The following is a 12,883-nucleotide window of genomic DNA, read 5'->3' as shown; positions in this document are numbered from 1 at the left end:
CCCTGGAGAATGGACATGGGACTAATGGCAGATGAGGGGGTGTGTCTAAGGGTGAGGGGGTGCGTTGCAAAGTACTTGGAACTCAATGATAATGGGGAGGTCCAGGTGGGAGTGGTCTGGGAGGCGCTGAAGGCGGTGGTTAGAGGGGAGCTGATATCAATAAGGGCACATAAAGGGAAGCAGGAGAGTAAGGAACGGGAGCGGTTGCTGCAAGAACTTTTGAGGGTGGACAGACAATATGCGGAAGCACCGGAGGAGAGACTGTACAGGGAAAGGCAAAGGCTACCTGTAGAATTTGACTTGCTGACTACGTGCACTGCAGGGGCACAATGGAGGAAGGCACAGGGTGTACAGTACGAATATGGGGAGAAGGCGAGCAGGTTGCTGGCACACCAATTGAGGAAAAGGGGAGCAGCGAGGGAAATAGGGGGAGTGAGGGATGAGGAAGGAGAGATGGAGCAGGGAAGGAGAGATGGAGCGGGGAGCGGAGAGAGTGAATGGAGTGTTCAAGACATTTTATAAAAAATTAAATGAAGCTCAACCCCCGGATGGGAGGGAGAGAATGATGGGCTTTTTGGATCGGCTGGAATTTCCCAAGGTGGAAGAGCAGGAAAGGGTGGGACTGGGAGCACAGATCGAGGTAGAAGAAGTGGTGAAAGGAATTAGGAGCATGCAGGCGGGAAAGGCCCCGGGACCGGATGGATTCCCAGTCGAATTCTATAGAAAATATGTGGACTTGCTCGCCCCGGTATTGACGAGGACCTTTAATGAGGCAAAGGAAAGGGGACAACTGCCCCCGACTATGTCTGAAGCAACGATATCGCTTCTCTTAAAGAAGGAAAAGGAACCGCTACAATGCGGTCCCTATAGACCTATTTCCCTCCTAAATGTAGATGGCAAGATCCTGGCCAAGGTAATGGCAATGAGAATAGAGGAATGTGTCCCGGGGGTGGTCCACGAGGACCAAACTGGGTTTGTGAAGGGGAGACAGCTGAACACGAATATACGGAGGCTGTTAGGGGTAATGATGATGCCCCCACCAGAGGGGGAAACGGAGATAGTAGTGGCGATGGATGCCGAGAAAGCATTTGATAGAGTGGAGTGGGATTATTTGTGGGAGGTGTTGAGGAGATTTGGTTTTGGAGAGGGGTATGTTAGATGGGTGCAGCTGTTGTATAGGGCCCCGATGGCGAGCGTGGTCACGAATGGACGGGGATCTGCATATTTTCGGCTCCATAGAGGGACAAGGCAGGGATGCCCTCTGTCCCCATTATTGTTTGCACTGGCGATTGAGCCCCTGGCGATAGCGTTGAGGGGTTCCAAGAAGTGGAGGGGAGTACTTAGAGGAGGAGAAGAACACCGGGTATCTTTGTATGCGGACGATTTGTTACTATACGTGGCGGACCCGGCGGAGGGGATGCCAGAAATAATGCGGATACTTGGGGAGTTTGGGGATTTTTCAGGGCATAAATTGAACATGGGGAAAAGTGAGTTGTTTGTGGTGCATCCAGGGGAGCAGAGTAGAGAAATAGAGGACCTACCGTTGAGGAAGGTAACAAGGGACTTTCGTTACCTGGGGATCCAGATAGCCAAGAATTGGGGCACATTGCATAGGTTAAATTTAAAGCGGTTGGTGGAACAAATGGAGGAGGATTTCAAGAGATGGGATATGGTATCCCTGTCACTGGCAGGGAGGGTGCAGGCGGTTAAGATGGTGGTCCTCCCGAGATCCCTCTTTGTGTTTCAGTGCCTCCCGGTGGTGATCACGAAGGCTTTTTTTAAAAGGATTGAAAAGAGCATCATGGGTTTGTGTGGGCCGGGAAGACCCCGAGAGTGAGGAAGGGATTCTTACAGCGTAGCAGGGATAGGGGGGGCTGGCACTACCGAGCCTAAGTGAGTATTATTGGGCCGCTAATATTTCAATGGTGAGTAAGTGGATGGGAGAGGAGGAGGGAGCGGCGTGGAAGAGATTAGAGAGGGCGTTCTGTAGGGGGACTAGCCTACAGGCTATGGTGACAGCCCCATTGCCGTTCTCACCGAGGAACTACACCACAAGCCCGGTGGTGGTGGCTACACTGAAGATTTGGGGACAGTGGAGACGGCATAGGGGAAAGACTGGAGCCTTGGGGGGGTCCCCGATAAGAAACAACCATAGGTTTGCCCCGGGGGGAATGGATGGGGGATATGGAATGTGGCAAAGAGCAGGAATAACGCAACTGAAAGATCTGTTTGTGGATGGGAAGTTCGCGAGTCTGGGAGCGCTGACCGAGAAATATGGGTTGCCCCAAGGGAATGCATTCAGGTATATGCAACTGAGGGCTTTTGCGAGGCAACAGGTGAGGGAATTCCCGCAGCTCCCGACACAAGAGGTGCAGGACAGAGTGATCTCAAAGACATGGGTGGGGGATGGTAAGGTGTCAGATATATATAGGGAAATGAGGGACGAAGGGGAGACTATGGTAGAACTAAAAGGGAAATGGGAAGAAGAGCTGGGGGAGGAGATCGAGGAGGGGCTGTGGGCAGATGCCCTAAGCAGGGTAAACTCGTCGTCCTCGTGTGCCAGGCTAAGCCTGATTCAGTTTAAGGTATTACACAGGGCGCATATGACTGGAGCACGGCTCAGTAAATTTTTTGGGGTGGAGGATAGGTGTGCGAGGTGCTCGAGAAGCCCAGCGAATCATACCCATATGTTTTGGTCATGCCCGGCACTACAGGGGTTTTGGAGGGGGGTGACAAAGGTGCTTTCAAAAGTAGTGGGGGTCCGGGTCGAACCAAGCTAGGGGTTGGCTATATTTGGGGTTGCACAAGAGCCGGGAGTGCAGGAGGCGAGAGAGGCCGATGTTTTGGCCTTTGCGTCCCTAGTAGCCCGGCGCAGGATATTGCTAATGTGGAAAGAAGCCAAGCCCCCGGGGGTGGAGACCTGGATAAATGACATGGCAGGGTTTATAAAGCTAGAGCGGATTAAGTTCGTTCTAAGGGGGTCGGCTCAAGGGTTCACCAGGCGGTGGCAACCGTTCGTCTAATACCTCGCAGAAAGATAGAGGGAATGGAAAAAGAAGGCAGCAGCAGCAGCCCAGGATCGGGGGGGGGGGGGGGGGGGGGGGGGGGGAGGAGAGAGTGGGGGGAGGGGGGGGGGAGGAGGAACCAGAAGGACTCTCAGGGTTGTTAATATATACTGTATAATATGTATAGGTCGTTGCTACAGATAATTATATATTGGACTGTTAAATTATATTTTTGGAGAGTGTTACTTGTGATAAGGCAGTTGCCAATTATGTTAGTTTTCATTTTTGTTATTTATTATTTATCCATTTTCTGTTTATAAAATAGGTCATTGTTATTTGTGTTGTTATAATATTGTGTAAAGGATGCACAATGTACTGTGTTGGTTGACCAAAAATTTTCAATAAAATATTTTTTTTTTTAAAAAAAGAAAGGGTCCACCTGCTGCACGCTTACCCCCAGTACGCCTACGTGGCGTTCCCTGATGGCCAGCAAGACACAGTCTCCCTTCGGGATCTGGCGCCCGCCGGAACCCCACGCGCACCCGAACCATTGCCCCCATCCCCACCTCCCCCACAGCACCTCACTGGAGGGTCAGTACTCCCACCGCTCCTGCCTAGGCCCGACCACCCACCGACGCCCCCTACAGGCGCCCCCCCTCCCTGTCAATCTTTTGCCCCTACAGCGCCGCCTAGGGGTGACAAAGCTGCCAGGGAGGACGACACCACGCTCCCTGAGTCGCAACCGCCGGGACGCTCGTCAGAATCACCGCCGAAGCCCAGAAGGACGACCAGGCCGCCGGATCGACTGATTGCTGCACTCTGAACACTTTGTACATATCCTCGACATCACGGTACCTCCATACCTGGTCATACCATGCTAAAGGCGACTATTAACGCTGGCCACCACCCCCACCGGGCTCTTTTTAACAGGGAGTGAATGTGGTAGTACCAGGTATTGTGGTACCTGAGAGGCTGATGACCATTGGTTAGACCCAGGAGTCTACCATTGGCTGTATTACGTAGCTCCGCCCTGAAGGCAGGGTATAAGAGATGGTGCTGTCCCAGCAGCCTTCACTTTCTGTATCGAAGCTGCTGGGGAAAAGGTTCTAGCAGATTAAAGCCTTCAGTTATGGAATCACTTTGTCTTGATTTTGTAATTGATTGCGCATCAACCGGAAGATGAGATGTTGTTCCTCCAGTTTGCGGTGAGCTTCACTGGAACATGGCAGCAGGTCAAGGACAGACATGTCGGCATGGAAGCAGGGTCTTTTGTTAAAATGGCATGGAGCGGGAAGGTCAGAGTCCTGAATGCGCACAGACCGAAGATGCTCAGCAAAGCAATCACCCTGTCTGCGTTTGGTCTCTCCGATATAGAGGAGACCACATTTGGAGCAGTGAATGCAATAGACCAGATTGAAAGAGGTGCAGGTGAAACGCTGCTTAACCTGGAATAAGTGTTTTGAGATGTTTAGCATGGAAGAGGTAAAGGGGCAGGTGTTACACCTTCTGTGATTGCATGGGAAGGTGCCATGGGTGATGGGAGAGGTGTTGGGTATGGTGGAGGAGTGGATTAGATTGTCTCGGAGGGAACGGTCTCTGCGGAATGCTGACAGAGGGAGTGAAGGGAAGATGTGTTTGGTGGCGCCATCATGATGGAGTGGTGAAAATGGCGGAGGATTATACTTTGCCTACGGAGGTTGGTTGGATGAAATATGAGAACGAGGGGGACTCTATCCTTGTTCTGGGAAGGAGGGGAGAGGGCGAGGGTAGTGGCACGGGAGATGGACCGCACACTGTTAACAACTGTAGGTGGGAAATCACGGTTGAGGAAGAAGGAACACATTTTTGAAGCATCATTTTGGAAAGTGGCATCATCGGAACAAATGCGACGGAGGTGGAGGAGCTGAGAGAAAGGGATGGAGTCCTTACAGGGTGTAAGGTGTGAAGAGCTGTAGTCCAGATAGCTGTGGGAGTCAGTGGGCCTGTAGTGGATATTAGTGGATAGTCTTTTGTCGGAAATGGAGACAGAAAGATCAAGGGAGGGAAGGGAAGTGTCTGAGATGGACCAGGTGAAAGTGATGGAGGGGTGGAAATTGGAAGCAAAGTTGATGAATTTTTCCAGGTCTGGACCCGTATTGTCTTCTTTGGTACACAGTCCTTCCTCAACACACTTACTGATGAAGTCTGTGATGGTGGTTGCGTCATCCCTCCTCTGATGTTGCTGACACTGGCTGGGATCAATTGCAGTCACTGATTCCTCTCTCTTTTCCTCTCCAACCTTGATTCTGAATATTCACTGTTTTATCGAATGATACTGCATAAATAGATGTTATTTGGCCCATTATACCTGCTAATACCAATTAATCCCAGTGCGTTGCTGGCAGAGTCAGAACAATATATATCTGCTGTAGAAATCCGAGAGATGAATGAAAAAGGTTTTCCAGTTGGATAGTTCACAGTTACATTCGCCCCTCTGGAAAAATTGATTGCCCACTTTACTGAGCAATTATTAAGTGCTCACTGTTAGTTATAATAATAATATTTTATTGTCACAAGTATGAAGTTACTGTGAAAAGCCCTTAGTCGCCACATTCCGGCGCCTGTTCGGGTAAGCTGGTATGGGAATTGAACCCGCGCTGCTGGCCTTGTTCTGCATTACAAACCAGTTGTCTAGCCCACTGAGCTGAACCAGCTTTTTTTTTGGTTTCAGATTCCAGCATCCACGGTAATTTGCTTTTATCTAACTAGTGTCTTGTACAAGTTTAGCCTAACTAGCTTGTTCCTGTAGTCTATGCCCTTATTAATCAAGGACAGAATATTATATGCTTTAACTGCTCTCTTCACCTATCCTGACACCTTTACTGACTTCTGCAGATACACACCCAGGTCCCTCTGCTCCTTTATAATTTTACCCATTATTTTATATTGTTTCTCCATGTTCTTCCTCCCAAAATGAATTATCTCACACTTCTCCACATTGAATGTAATCTGTCACCCATCTGTCCACTCCACCAACCTGTCTCTGTTCAATTTGAAGCTCTACACTGTACTCTTCAGTTTGTAATACTTCCAAGTTTTGTGTCATCTGCAAACTTTGAAATCGTCCCCCACAGACCATGATCTAGATCATTAATATACACCAGGAAAAACAAGGGTCCAAATACCGACCCCTGCAGAACACCATTACAAACCTTCTTCCAGCCTGAAAAATATGCATTGACTGTTATTCTCTGCTTCCTAGTATTCAGCCACTTTTGTATCCACTTTGCTACTGTTCCTTTTATTCCTCGCACTATAATTTTTCTCATAATTCTATTGTGTTGCATTGTATTGAATGCCTACTGAAAGTTCATGTACAATCAACAGCATTACCCTCACCAATCCTTTCTGTTACCTTCATAAAAAACTCCAGCAAATTAAATTGTGAAGGAAGTGAAACTAAACAGTGAAATATTATACAGGCCCTGTGAAAACATACATAAGTGCCAAATATCAGGGCAGCACGGTGGCCTAGTGGTTAGCCCTGCTGCCTCACGGCGCTGAGGTCCCAGGTTCGATCCCGGCTCTGGGTTACTGTCCGTGTGGAGTTTGCACATTCTCCCCGTGTCTGCGTGGGTTTCGCCCCCACAAGCAAAAAATGTGCAGAGTAGGTGGATTGGCCACGCTAAATTGCCCTTAATTGGAAAAAATAATTACAGACCAGCTAGTTTAACACCAGTTGTTAGGCATGCTTCAAGAATCAATTATTCCAGATAGAATTAATAACCCAGATAGAATTAATAGCCACATGGAAAAATTAGGGGTTATTTGGATGAACCAGAATGGATTTCTAAATATCATGTTTAATTAAAATAATTGGGTAATCTAAATTTTTTTATTTTTTTTAAATGCCAAACATCAACATTGATACTGTTGAAGTTTGGAAGTCACCGAGTTGAATCATTTCTGACACAGCAGTAGCCACAATAGTAAAGGTGGAACCCACAACACAGACTGGTTTGAGACCCACTCAGCAGAGATGACATCTGTCATTGAAGCAAAAAGCAAAGCCGACCTGATGTACAACATAATCAACATTATGTACATTGACGTTCATGTTTATTTATTGTACAGTGCAAAGAAAAAAGGCTTTTGTCTTGCGTTACTTTATTTACAGATTTATGTTGTCTAGTTCAGCGTGTCCCCCCGGCCCCCTCCCCCCGAGCCCCCTTACCCTAACCCCTTCCCATCTCCCCCCACCCACACCCCTTGCTATCCTCCCTGGCCAATTAGGGGGGGTGATCCCCTTCCTCCTTGTTATCCCCCTTCCTTTCTCTTCTCCCTTTGTTGGTTTCAGCGAGTGGGGGGTGGGGGGGCCGGGGGCGCGGTTGTCCCTCGTTGTCGGTCGCAGACTCTCTGCCTTCTTCCCCCCCCACCCCGGGGTGTGCATCCCTGGCGATCCTCCTCGTCTTTTGTTTTTTCCCCCTCTAATCCTTCTAGTTACCCCTCGACTGGCTGTTGTTGGTCTCAAACAAGTTTTTGAACAGACCTATAAATTGCCCCCATGCAGTAAGGAAGTCCTCCGACCCTCGGGTGGTGTATTTGATCTTCTCCGGTAGGAGAAATTCCGAAAGGTCAGCTAGCCATTCTGCAGCTGTGGGTGGTGCTACTGGTCGCCAGCCGAGCAGGATTCTCCGGCGTGCGATTAGGGAAGCGAAAGCTAGGGCGCCGGCCCCCTTCCCCATGTGTAGCTCTGGCTTCTCTAGTACCCTGAAGATTGCCACATTTTGGCATAGCTTCACCCTCACCCCCGAAGGACTATGTGTCTTAATGGAAAATTATGTTATGTGATCCGAGTACGTTTGGAGCCCTAGGGACAATATATAAAATTATTAAATCAATTAATACAGCAACAAAGTGCACAAACCCTCCAGCATTGTTCTGCCTTGGTTGTAATTAACAGCAAAATAAATTCCCAGTTAAATGCAAACTTACTGGAGTCTCAACAGGTAAGGAGTACAGGTGATTGGTTTTTTCCTTCACTGAATATTTAGGTTGTATCTTTTTGGCAGTCTTAACTGGTCCACAGTGCCACAGTCCCAGTGCTAACCACTGCGCCAATGTGCTGCCCTCTGACATAACATATTTAATAATAGCTTCTAACATGTTCCCTATGACTGATATTAGGCTAACTGGCCTGTAGTTTCCAGCTATCTGTCTCCCACCGTTTGTGAATAAAGGAGTTACATTTAGTATTTTCTACTTTAATGGAATCCTCCTCGTACCTAGTGAATTTTGTCAATGAAACAAGTGCATCAACTCCGTCATTAGCTGCTTCCCGCCTGAAGATGAGACAAACAAGCTTCTGTCCCTGGATATGAGCCTCACTGCGCATGCTCCACATCACAATGCCCAGGGAGTGATTGACGGCAGCATCGGACCAATAGGGATAGAGGGCGGGGCTGGAGGACCGAGCGAGAGGGGCTGGTACTCCAACCTATCGGAGTGAATGAGGGGCCGGGCCGGACTGTGACTGAAGCATGCGCAGATCAGGTCAGAGCGATGTGGTAATGGCGACAGTTCTTTATTCGATCCGCGATCGGTTAGCGAAAAATGAGGAAAGCAGGCACCGATCGATCTGCCGGATGAGTGGAGGTTTTTTTTAAACATGTCGTGCAATCACAAACCTCGGAAAAGAACTTCCCAGTCCGCTATCTGAATTGAGCCCCAGTCCAACGCCGGCATCTCCACATCATGAATTGAGCTGGGCGTTAAAGACCGCCATCTTTAATCGGGGCAATGTGCAGCAGGACGCATGTGCAGCCGCCATCTTTGTTTGGGGCAATATTTTCTTTTTTTAGAAAATATTTTATTGAGGCATTTATAGTTTTAACATTCTAAACAGAGAGATCCAACACACGCAAAAACCCCACAATAACACACCCAACTCCCCCCATCCCTCCACCCCTAACTATCCATATATTAGATTCCCTGCCCTTATACGTCACTTCCATGCCTCTCTTTCCACCCCACCCCTGCTGATGGTCAATTTTCCTTGAAGAAGTCGATGAAGGGCTGTCACCTCTTAGCGAGCCCCTGTAGTGAACCCCTGAAGGTGAACTTAATTTTCTCTAGCCTAAGAAACCTTGCCATGTCACTGACCCAAATCCCCGACTTTGGAAGCTCCGAGTCCATCCATCCTAGCAAAATCCGTCTCCGGGCCACCAGTGAGGCAAAGACCAAAATGTCGGCCTCTCTCCCCCTCTGGGCACCCGGATCTTCCGATACTCCAAATATTGCCACCTCTGGACTCGGAGTCACCCTCCCTTCCAGGATCTCTGACATGACATCTGAAAATCCCTGCCAAAATCCCCTCAGCCTCGGACATGCCCACATTGTCATAATATACACCAGTATATCATGGTGCAGACACACACACTGATGGACACACAGCAAGACCAATCAACACACACAACACCGCAGCCAATCACTCACTATATAGACAGAGGGCATCAGAGTTCCCGCTCATTCGGGATGCAGCTTCTCAGAAGGACAGAGCTTACAGCACAGATCTTACAGCACAGATCTTCACCATGTGCTGAGTGCATAGACTGGTTCGGACAGGCATAGGTCTTTAGTTTAATCTAACATCGTGTTAACCCACAGTGAAAGTATGTTCAACAGTTTCTAACTTAATGAAATAGTGTTGTTCTATTTCAAGTGTTGGTGGCCTGTATGTGTTCCACGGATCCAGAGCACCCAACACATCACACATGATTTGCATGACTTCCCCCACACCGATCTCACACCTGTCCTCCACCTTCTCAAAAATCCTGCTCATCCGGGCCACAGTTATGTGAGCCCTGTGGACCATCTTGAATTAGATCAGGCTAAGCCTGGCACACAACTAGGATGCATTGACTCTCCTCAGGGCCTTCTCCCACAACCCGATTTCCAACTGCTCGCCCAGCTCTTCCTCCCACTTCCTCTTCACCTCCCCAAATGGGATCCCTTCCCACTTCATCAGTCCTTAGATATTTCCGAGACCCTCCCCTCCACAACTCCTGCTTTAGACAACACCTTATCCTGTAGTGCACCTAGCGGGAGGTGAGGGAAGCTCGGTATCTGTCTCCGAACAAAATCCCGTACTCAAACTCCTCCTCTAGCTCCTCCAAGCTCGGGAAACTCTCCTCAATTAAGAGATCTCCAAAACTCTCAGTCTCTTCTTGCTGCCACCTCCTGAAGCCCCTGTCCAGCCCCCCCCGGAGCGAACTGGTCACAGATCGGTGACCACACCGACGCCCCCTCCAGTCTCATGTGCTGCCTCCATTGCCCCCACACTCTCAGGGCTGCCACTACCATTGGGCTTGTGGAGTACCATGCCGGTGAGAATGGCAGAGCTGCCGTTAACAAAGCCTTCAGACTCGTGCCCTTGCAAGATGCCGCCTCCACTCGCTCCCATCCCGACCCCACTAACCATTTCCGTACCAGCCTCCCCGAACAGGTGCCAGAATGTGGCGACTAGGGGCTTTTCACAGTAACTTCATTTGCAGCCTACTTGTGACAATAAGCGATTTTCATTTCATTTCATTTCCTAACCATCGTAACTATTAGCCGCCTAGTAGTAATTAATAAAGTTCAGAAGGGCCAAGCCCCACTCCCCCCGCCCCCATTCAAGAAGGACCTTCTTCACCCCCGGCCTCTCCCAGCCCATATAAAACTCGAGATCGCCGCTTTCATCTTCCTAAAAAATGCCTTGGGATGAAGATTGGAAGACACTGAAACATGAACAACAATCTTGGGAGGATCGCTTATCAGCCTTTTGGCTAAGATAAAGTGTAGTATCTGCTCTGTTATCCTGTAAATTCAATGATAATCTATGATTAATCTAGGACAAAGGTTCGGCACAACATCGTGGGCCGAAGGGCCTGTTCTGTGCTGTATTTTCTATGTTCTATGTTCTATGCTCTGCCTTTTGGCTCAGATCTGGTGTGTCTTGTGCGGACCATGGATTGGATCGGTTTCAATTTGCGTTGGTTTTTGGAGCGGGCGGGGAGCTGGATTAGGGGTTCGCCCCTGTCCACACTCTGAGCCCTGGCTTTGGAACTCAGAAAAAGTATTAAAAAATAAATAAAATCTCGGGAGGACTGTCATTTTCACAGTCGGTACTTTCCCCGCCAGTGACAGCGGGAGCACGTCCCACCTACGGAAGTCTCCTTTCATTTGCTCAATCACCATGCCCAAATTTAGTTTATGTAGCTGACCCCAGTCCCTTGCCACTTGAATCCCCAGGTACCTAAAACTCCCTCCCACTATTTTAAACGGTATCCCCCCTCAGTCTCCTCTCCAGCCCCCTTGCCTGGATCGCAAAACCCTCACTCTTGCCCATATTCAGTTTGTAACCTGAGAACTGACTAAATTCCTCCAGTATCCCCATAATTCCTACAATTCCTCCCACCAGGTCTGTTATATAAGGGAGCAAATTGTCCGGATAGAGCGAGACCCTATGTTCTACCTCCCTCTCGGTATACCCCGCCAAATGTTTGATGCTTTCAGCACCTTTGCCAGAAGGCTCTATGGACAGGACAAATAGTAGTGGGGAGAGTGGACAGCCCTGTCTCGTCCCCCGACATGGACTAAAATACTCTGATCAAACCCGGTTTGTTCTTCCATTTGCCACTGCTGCCTGATATAGCAACCGGACCCAATCCACAAATCCCTGCCCAAACCCAAACCTTCTCAGATCATCCCACAAGTACCTCCACTCCACCCGTTCAAAGACCTTTTCTGCATCCGTGGCCACCACCTCAACCTCGCGCCCCTCCGCAGGCATCATTATCACATTTGGGAGCCGCCTAATGTTGGACGTCAGGTGTCGTCCCTTAACAGATCCCGTCTGGTCCTCCCCCTATTACCTCCGGGACACAATCCTCTATCCGTGTGGCCAAGATCTTTGCCAGCAATTTTGCATTTACATTTAACAGGGAGATTGGCCTATACGAGCCACAGCTCTTTGGATCCTTACACCGCTTCAAAATAAGGGAGATCGATGCCTGCGATAACATTGTGGGGGAGCACTCGCAGCTCCTTTGACTCGTTACCAGGAGCGGCCCCAACATCCCGGAAAACTTTTTATAAAACTCAACCGGGTATCCGTCTGGTCCCGGGGCTTTACCCAATCGCATCATCCCCAACCCGTCTATAACCTCCCCAAGCCCAAGTGGGGCTCACAAATCCTCCACCAATCCCTCATCTATCGTCAGGAACTCCAGCCCTCCCAGAAATACCCTCCTCCCCGGCTGGGGGTTCCAATTTACACAATTTACTGTACAACTCGCGAAACACAATTTTCTCCCGCCGGTTCCAAAACCACCTTCCGTCTCTTTTACTTTCCCAATCTCTCTCGCCGCCTCCTATTTCCTCAGCTGGTGTGCCAGCACCCTGCTGGCATTTCCCCCATATTCTTTTTTTTTTAAATTTAGAGTACCGAATTCATTTTTGTTTTCCAATTAAGGGGCAATTTAGCATGGCCAATCCACCTAACCTGCACATCTTTGGGTTGTGGGGACGAAACCTACGCAAACACGGGTAGAATGTGCAAACTCCACACGGACAATGCCCCAGAACCGGGATCGAACCTGGGACCTTGGCGCAGTGATGCAGCAGTGCTAACCATTGCGCCACCGTGCTGCCCTACTTTTTCCCTCGCCCGGGTCAGTTCGGTCGAAGAGTTGCCAAAATTCTCTCAAGAGATGTATAAAATCATTCTCCTTCACCCCTTGCTTCTCCCACACTGTCCCTTCTATCTTTTGTCCTCTTCTCCTACAAATAAGACAGAATCTTGTGTGGGCCCAGACTGGGTGGCAGGTCCCCCTCACTTAAAGACATCAATGAGCCAT

Source organism: Scyliorhinus torazame, chromosome 5, assembly GCF_047496885.1.
Source record: "Scyliorhinus torazame isolate Kashiwa2021f chromosome 5, sScyTor2.1, whole genome shotgun sequence".
Lineage (NCBI taxonomy): Eukaryota > Metazoa > Chordata > Chondrichthyes > Carcharhiniformes > Scyliorhinidae > Scyliorhinus > Scyliorhinus torazame.
The sequence above is the reverse complement of the archived record's forward strand: the minus strand, read 5'-3'. Positions refer to the sequence as shown.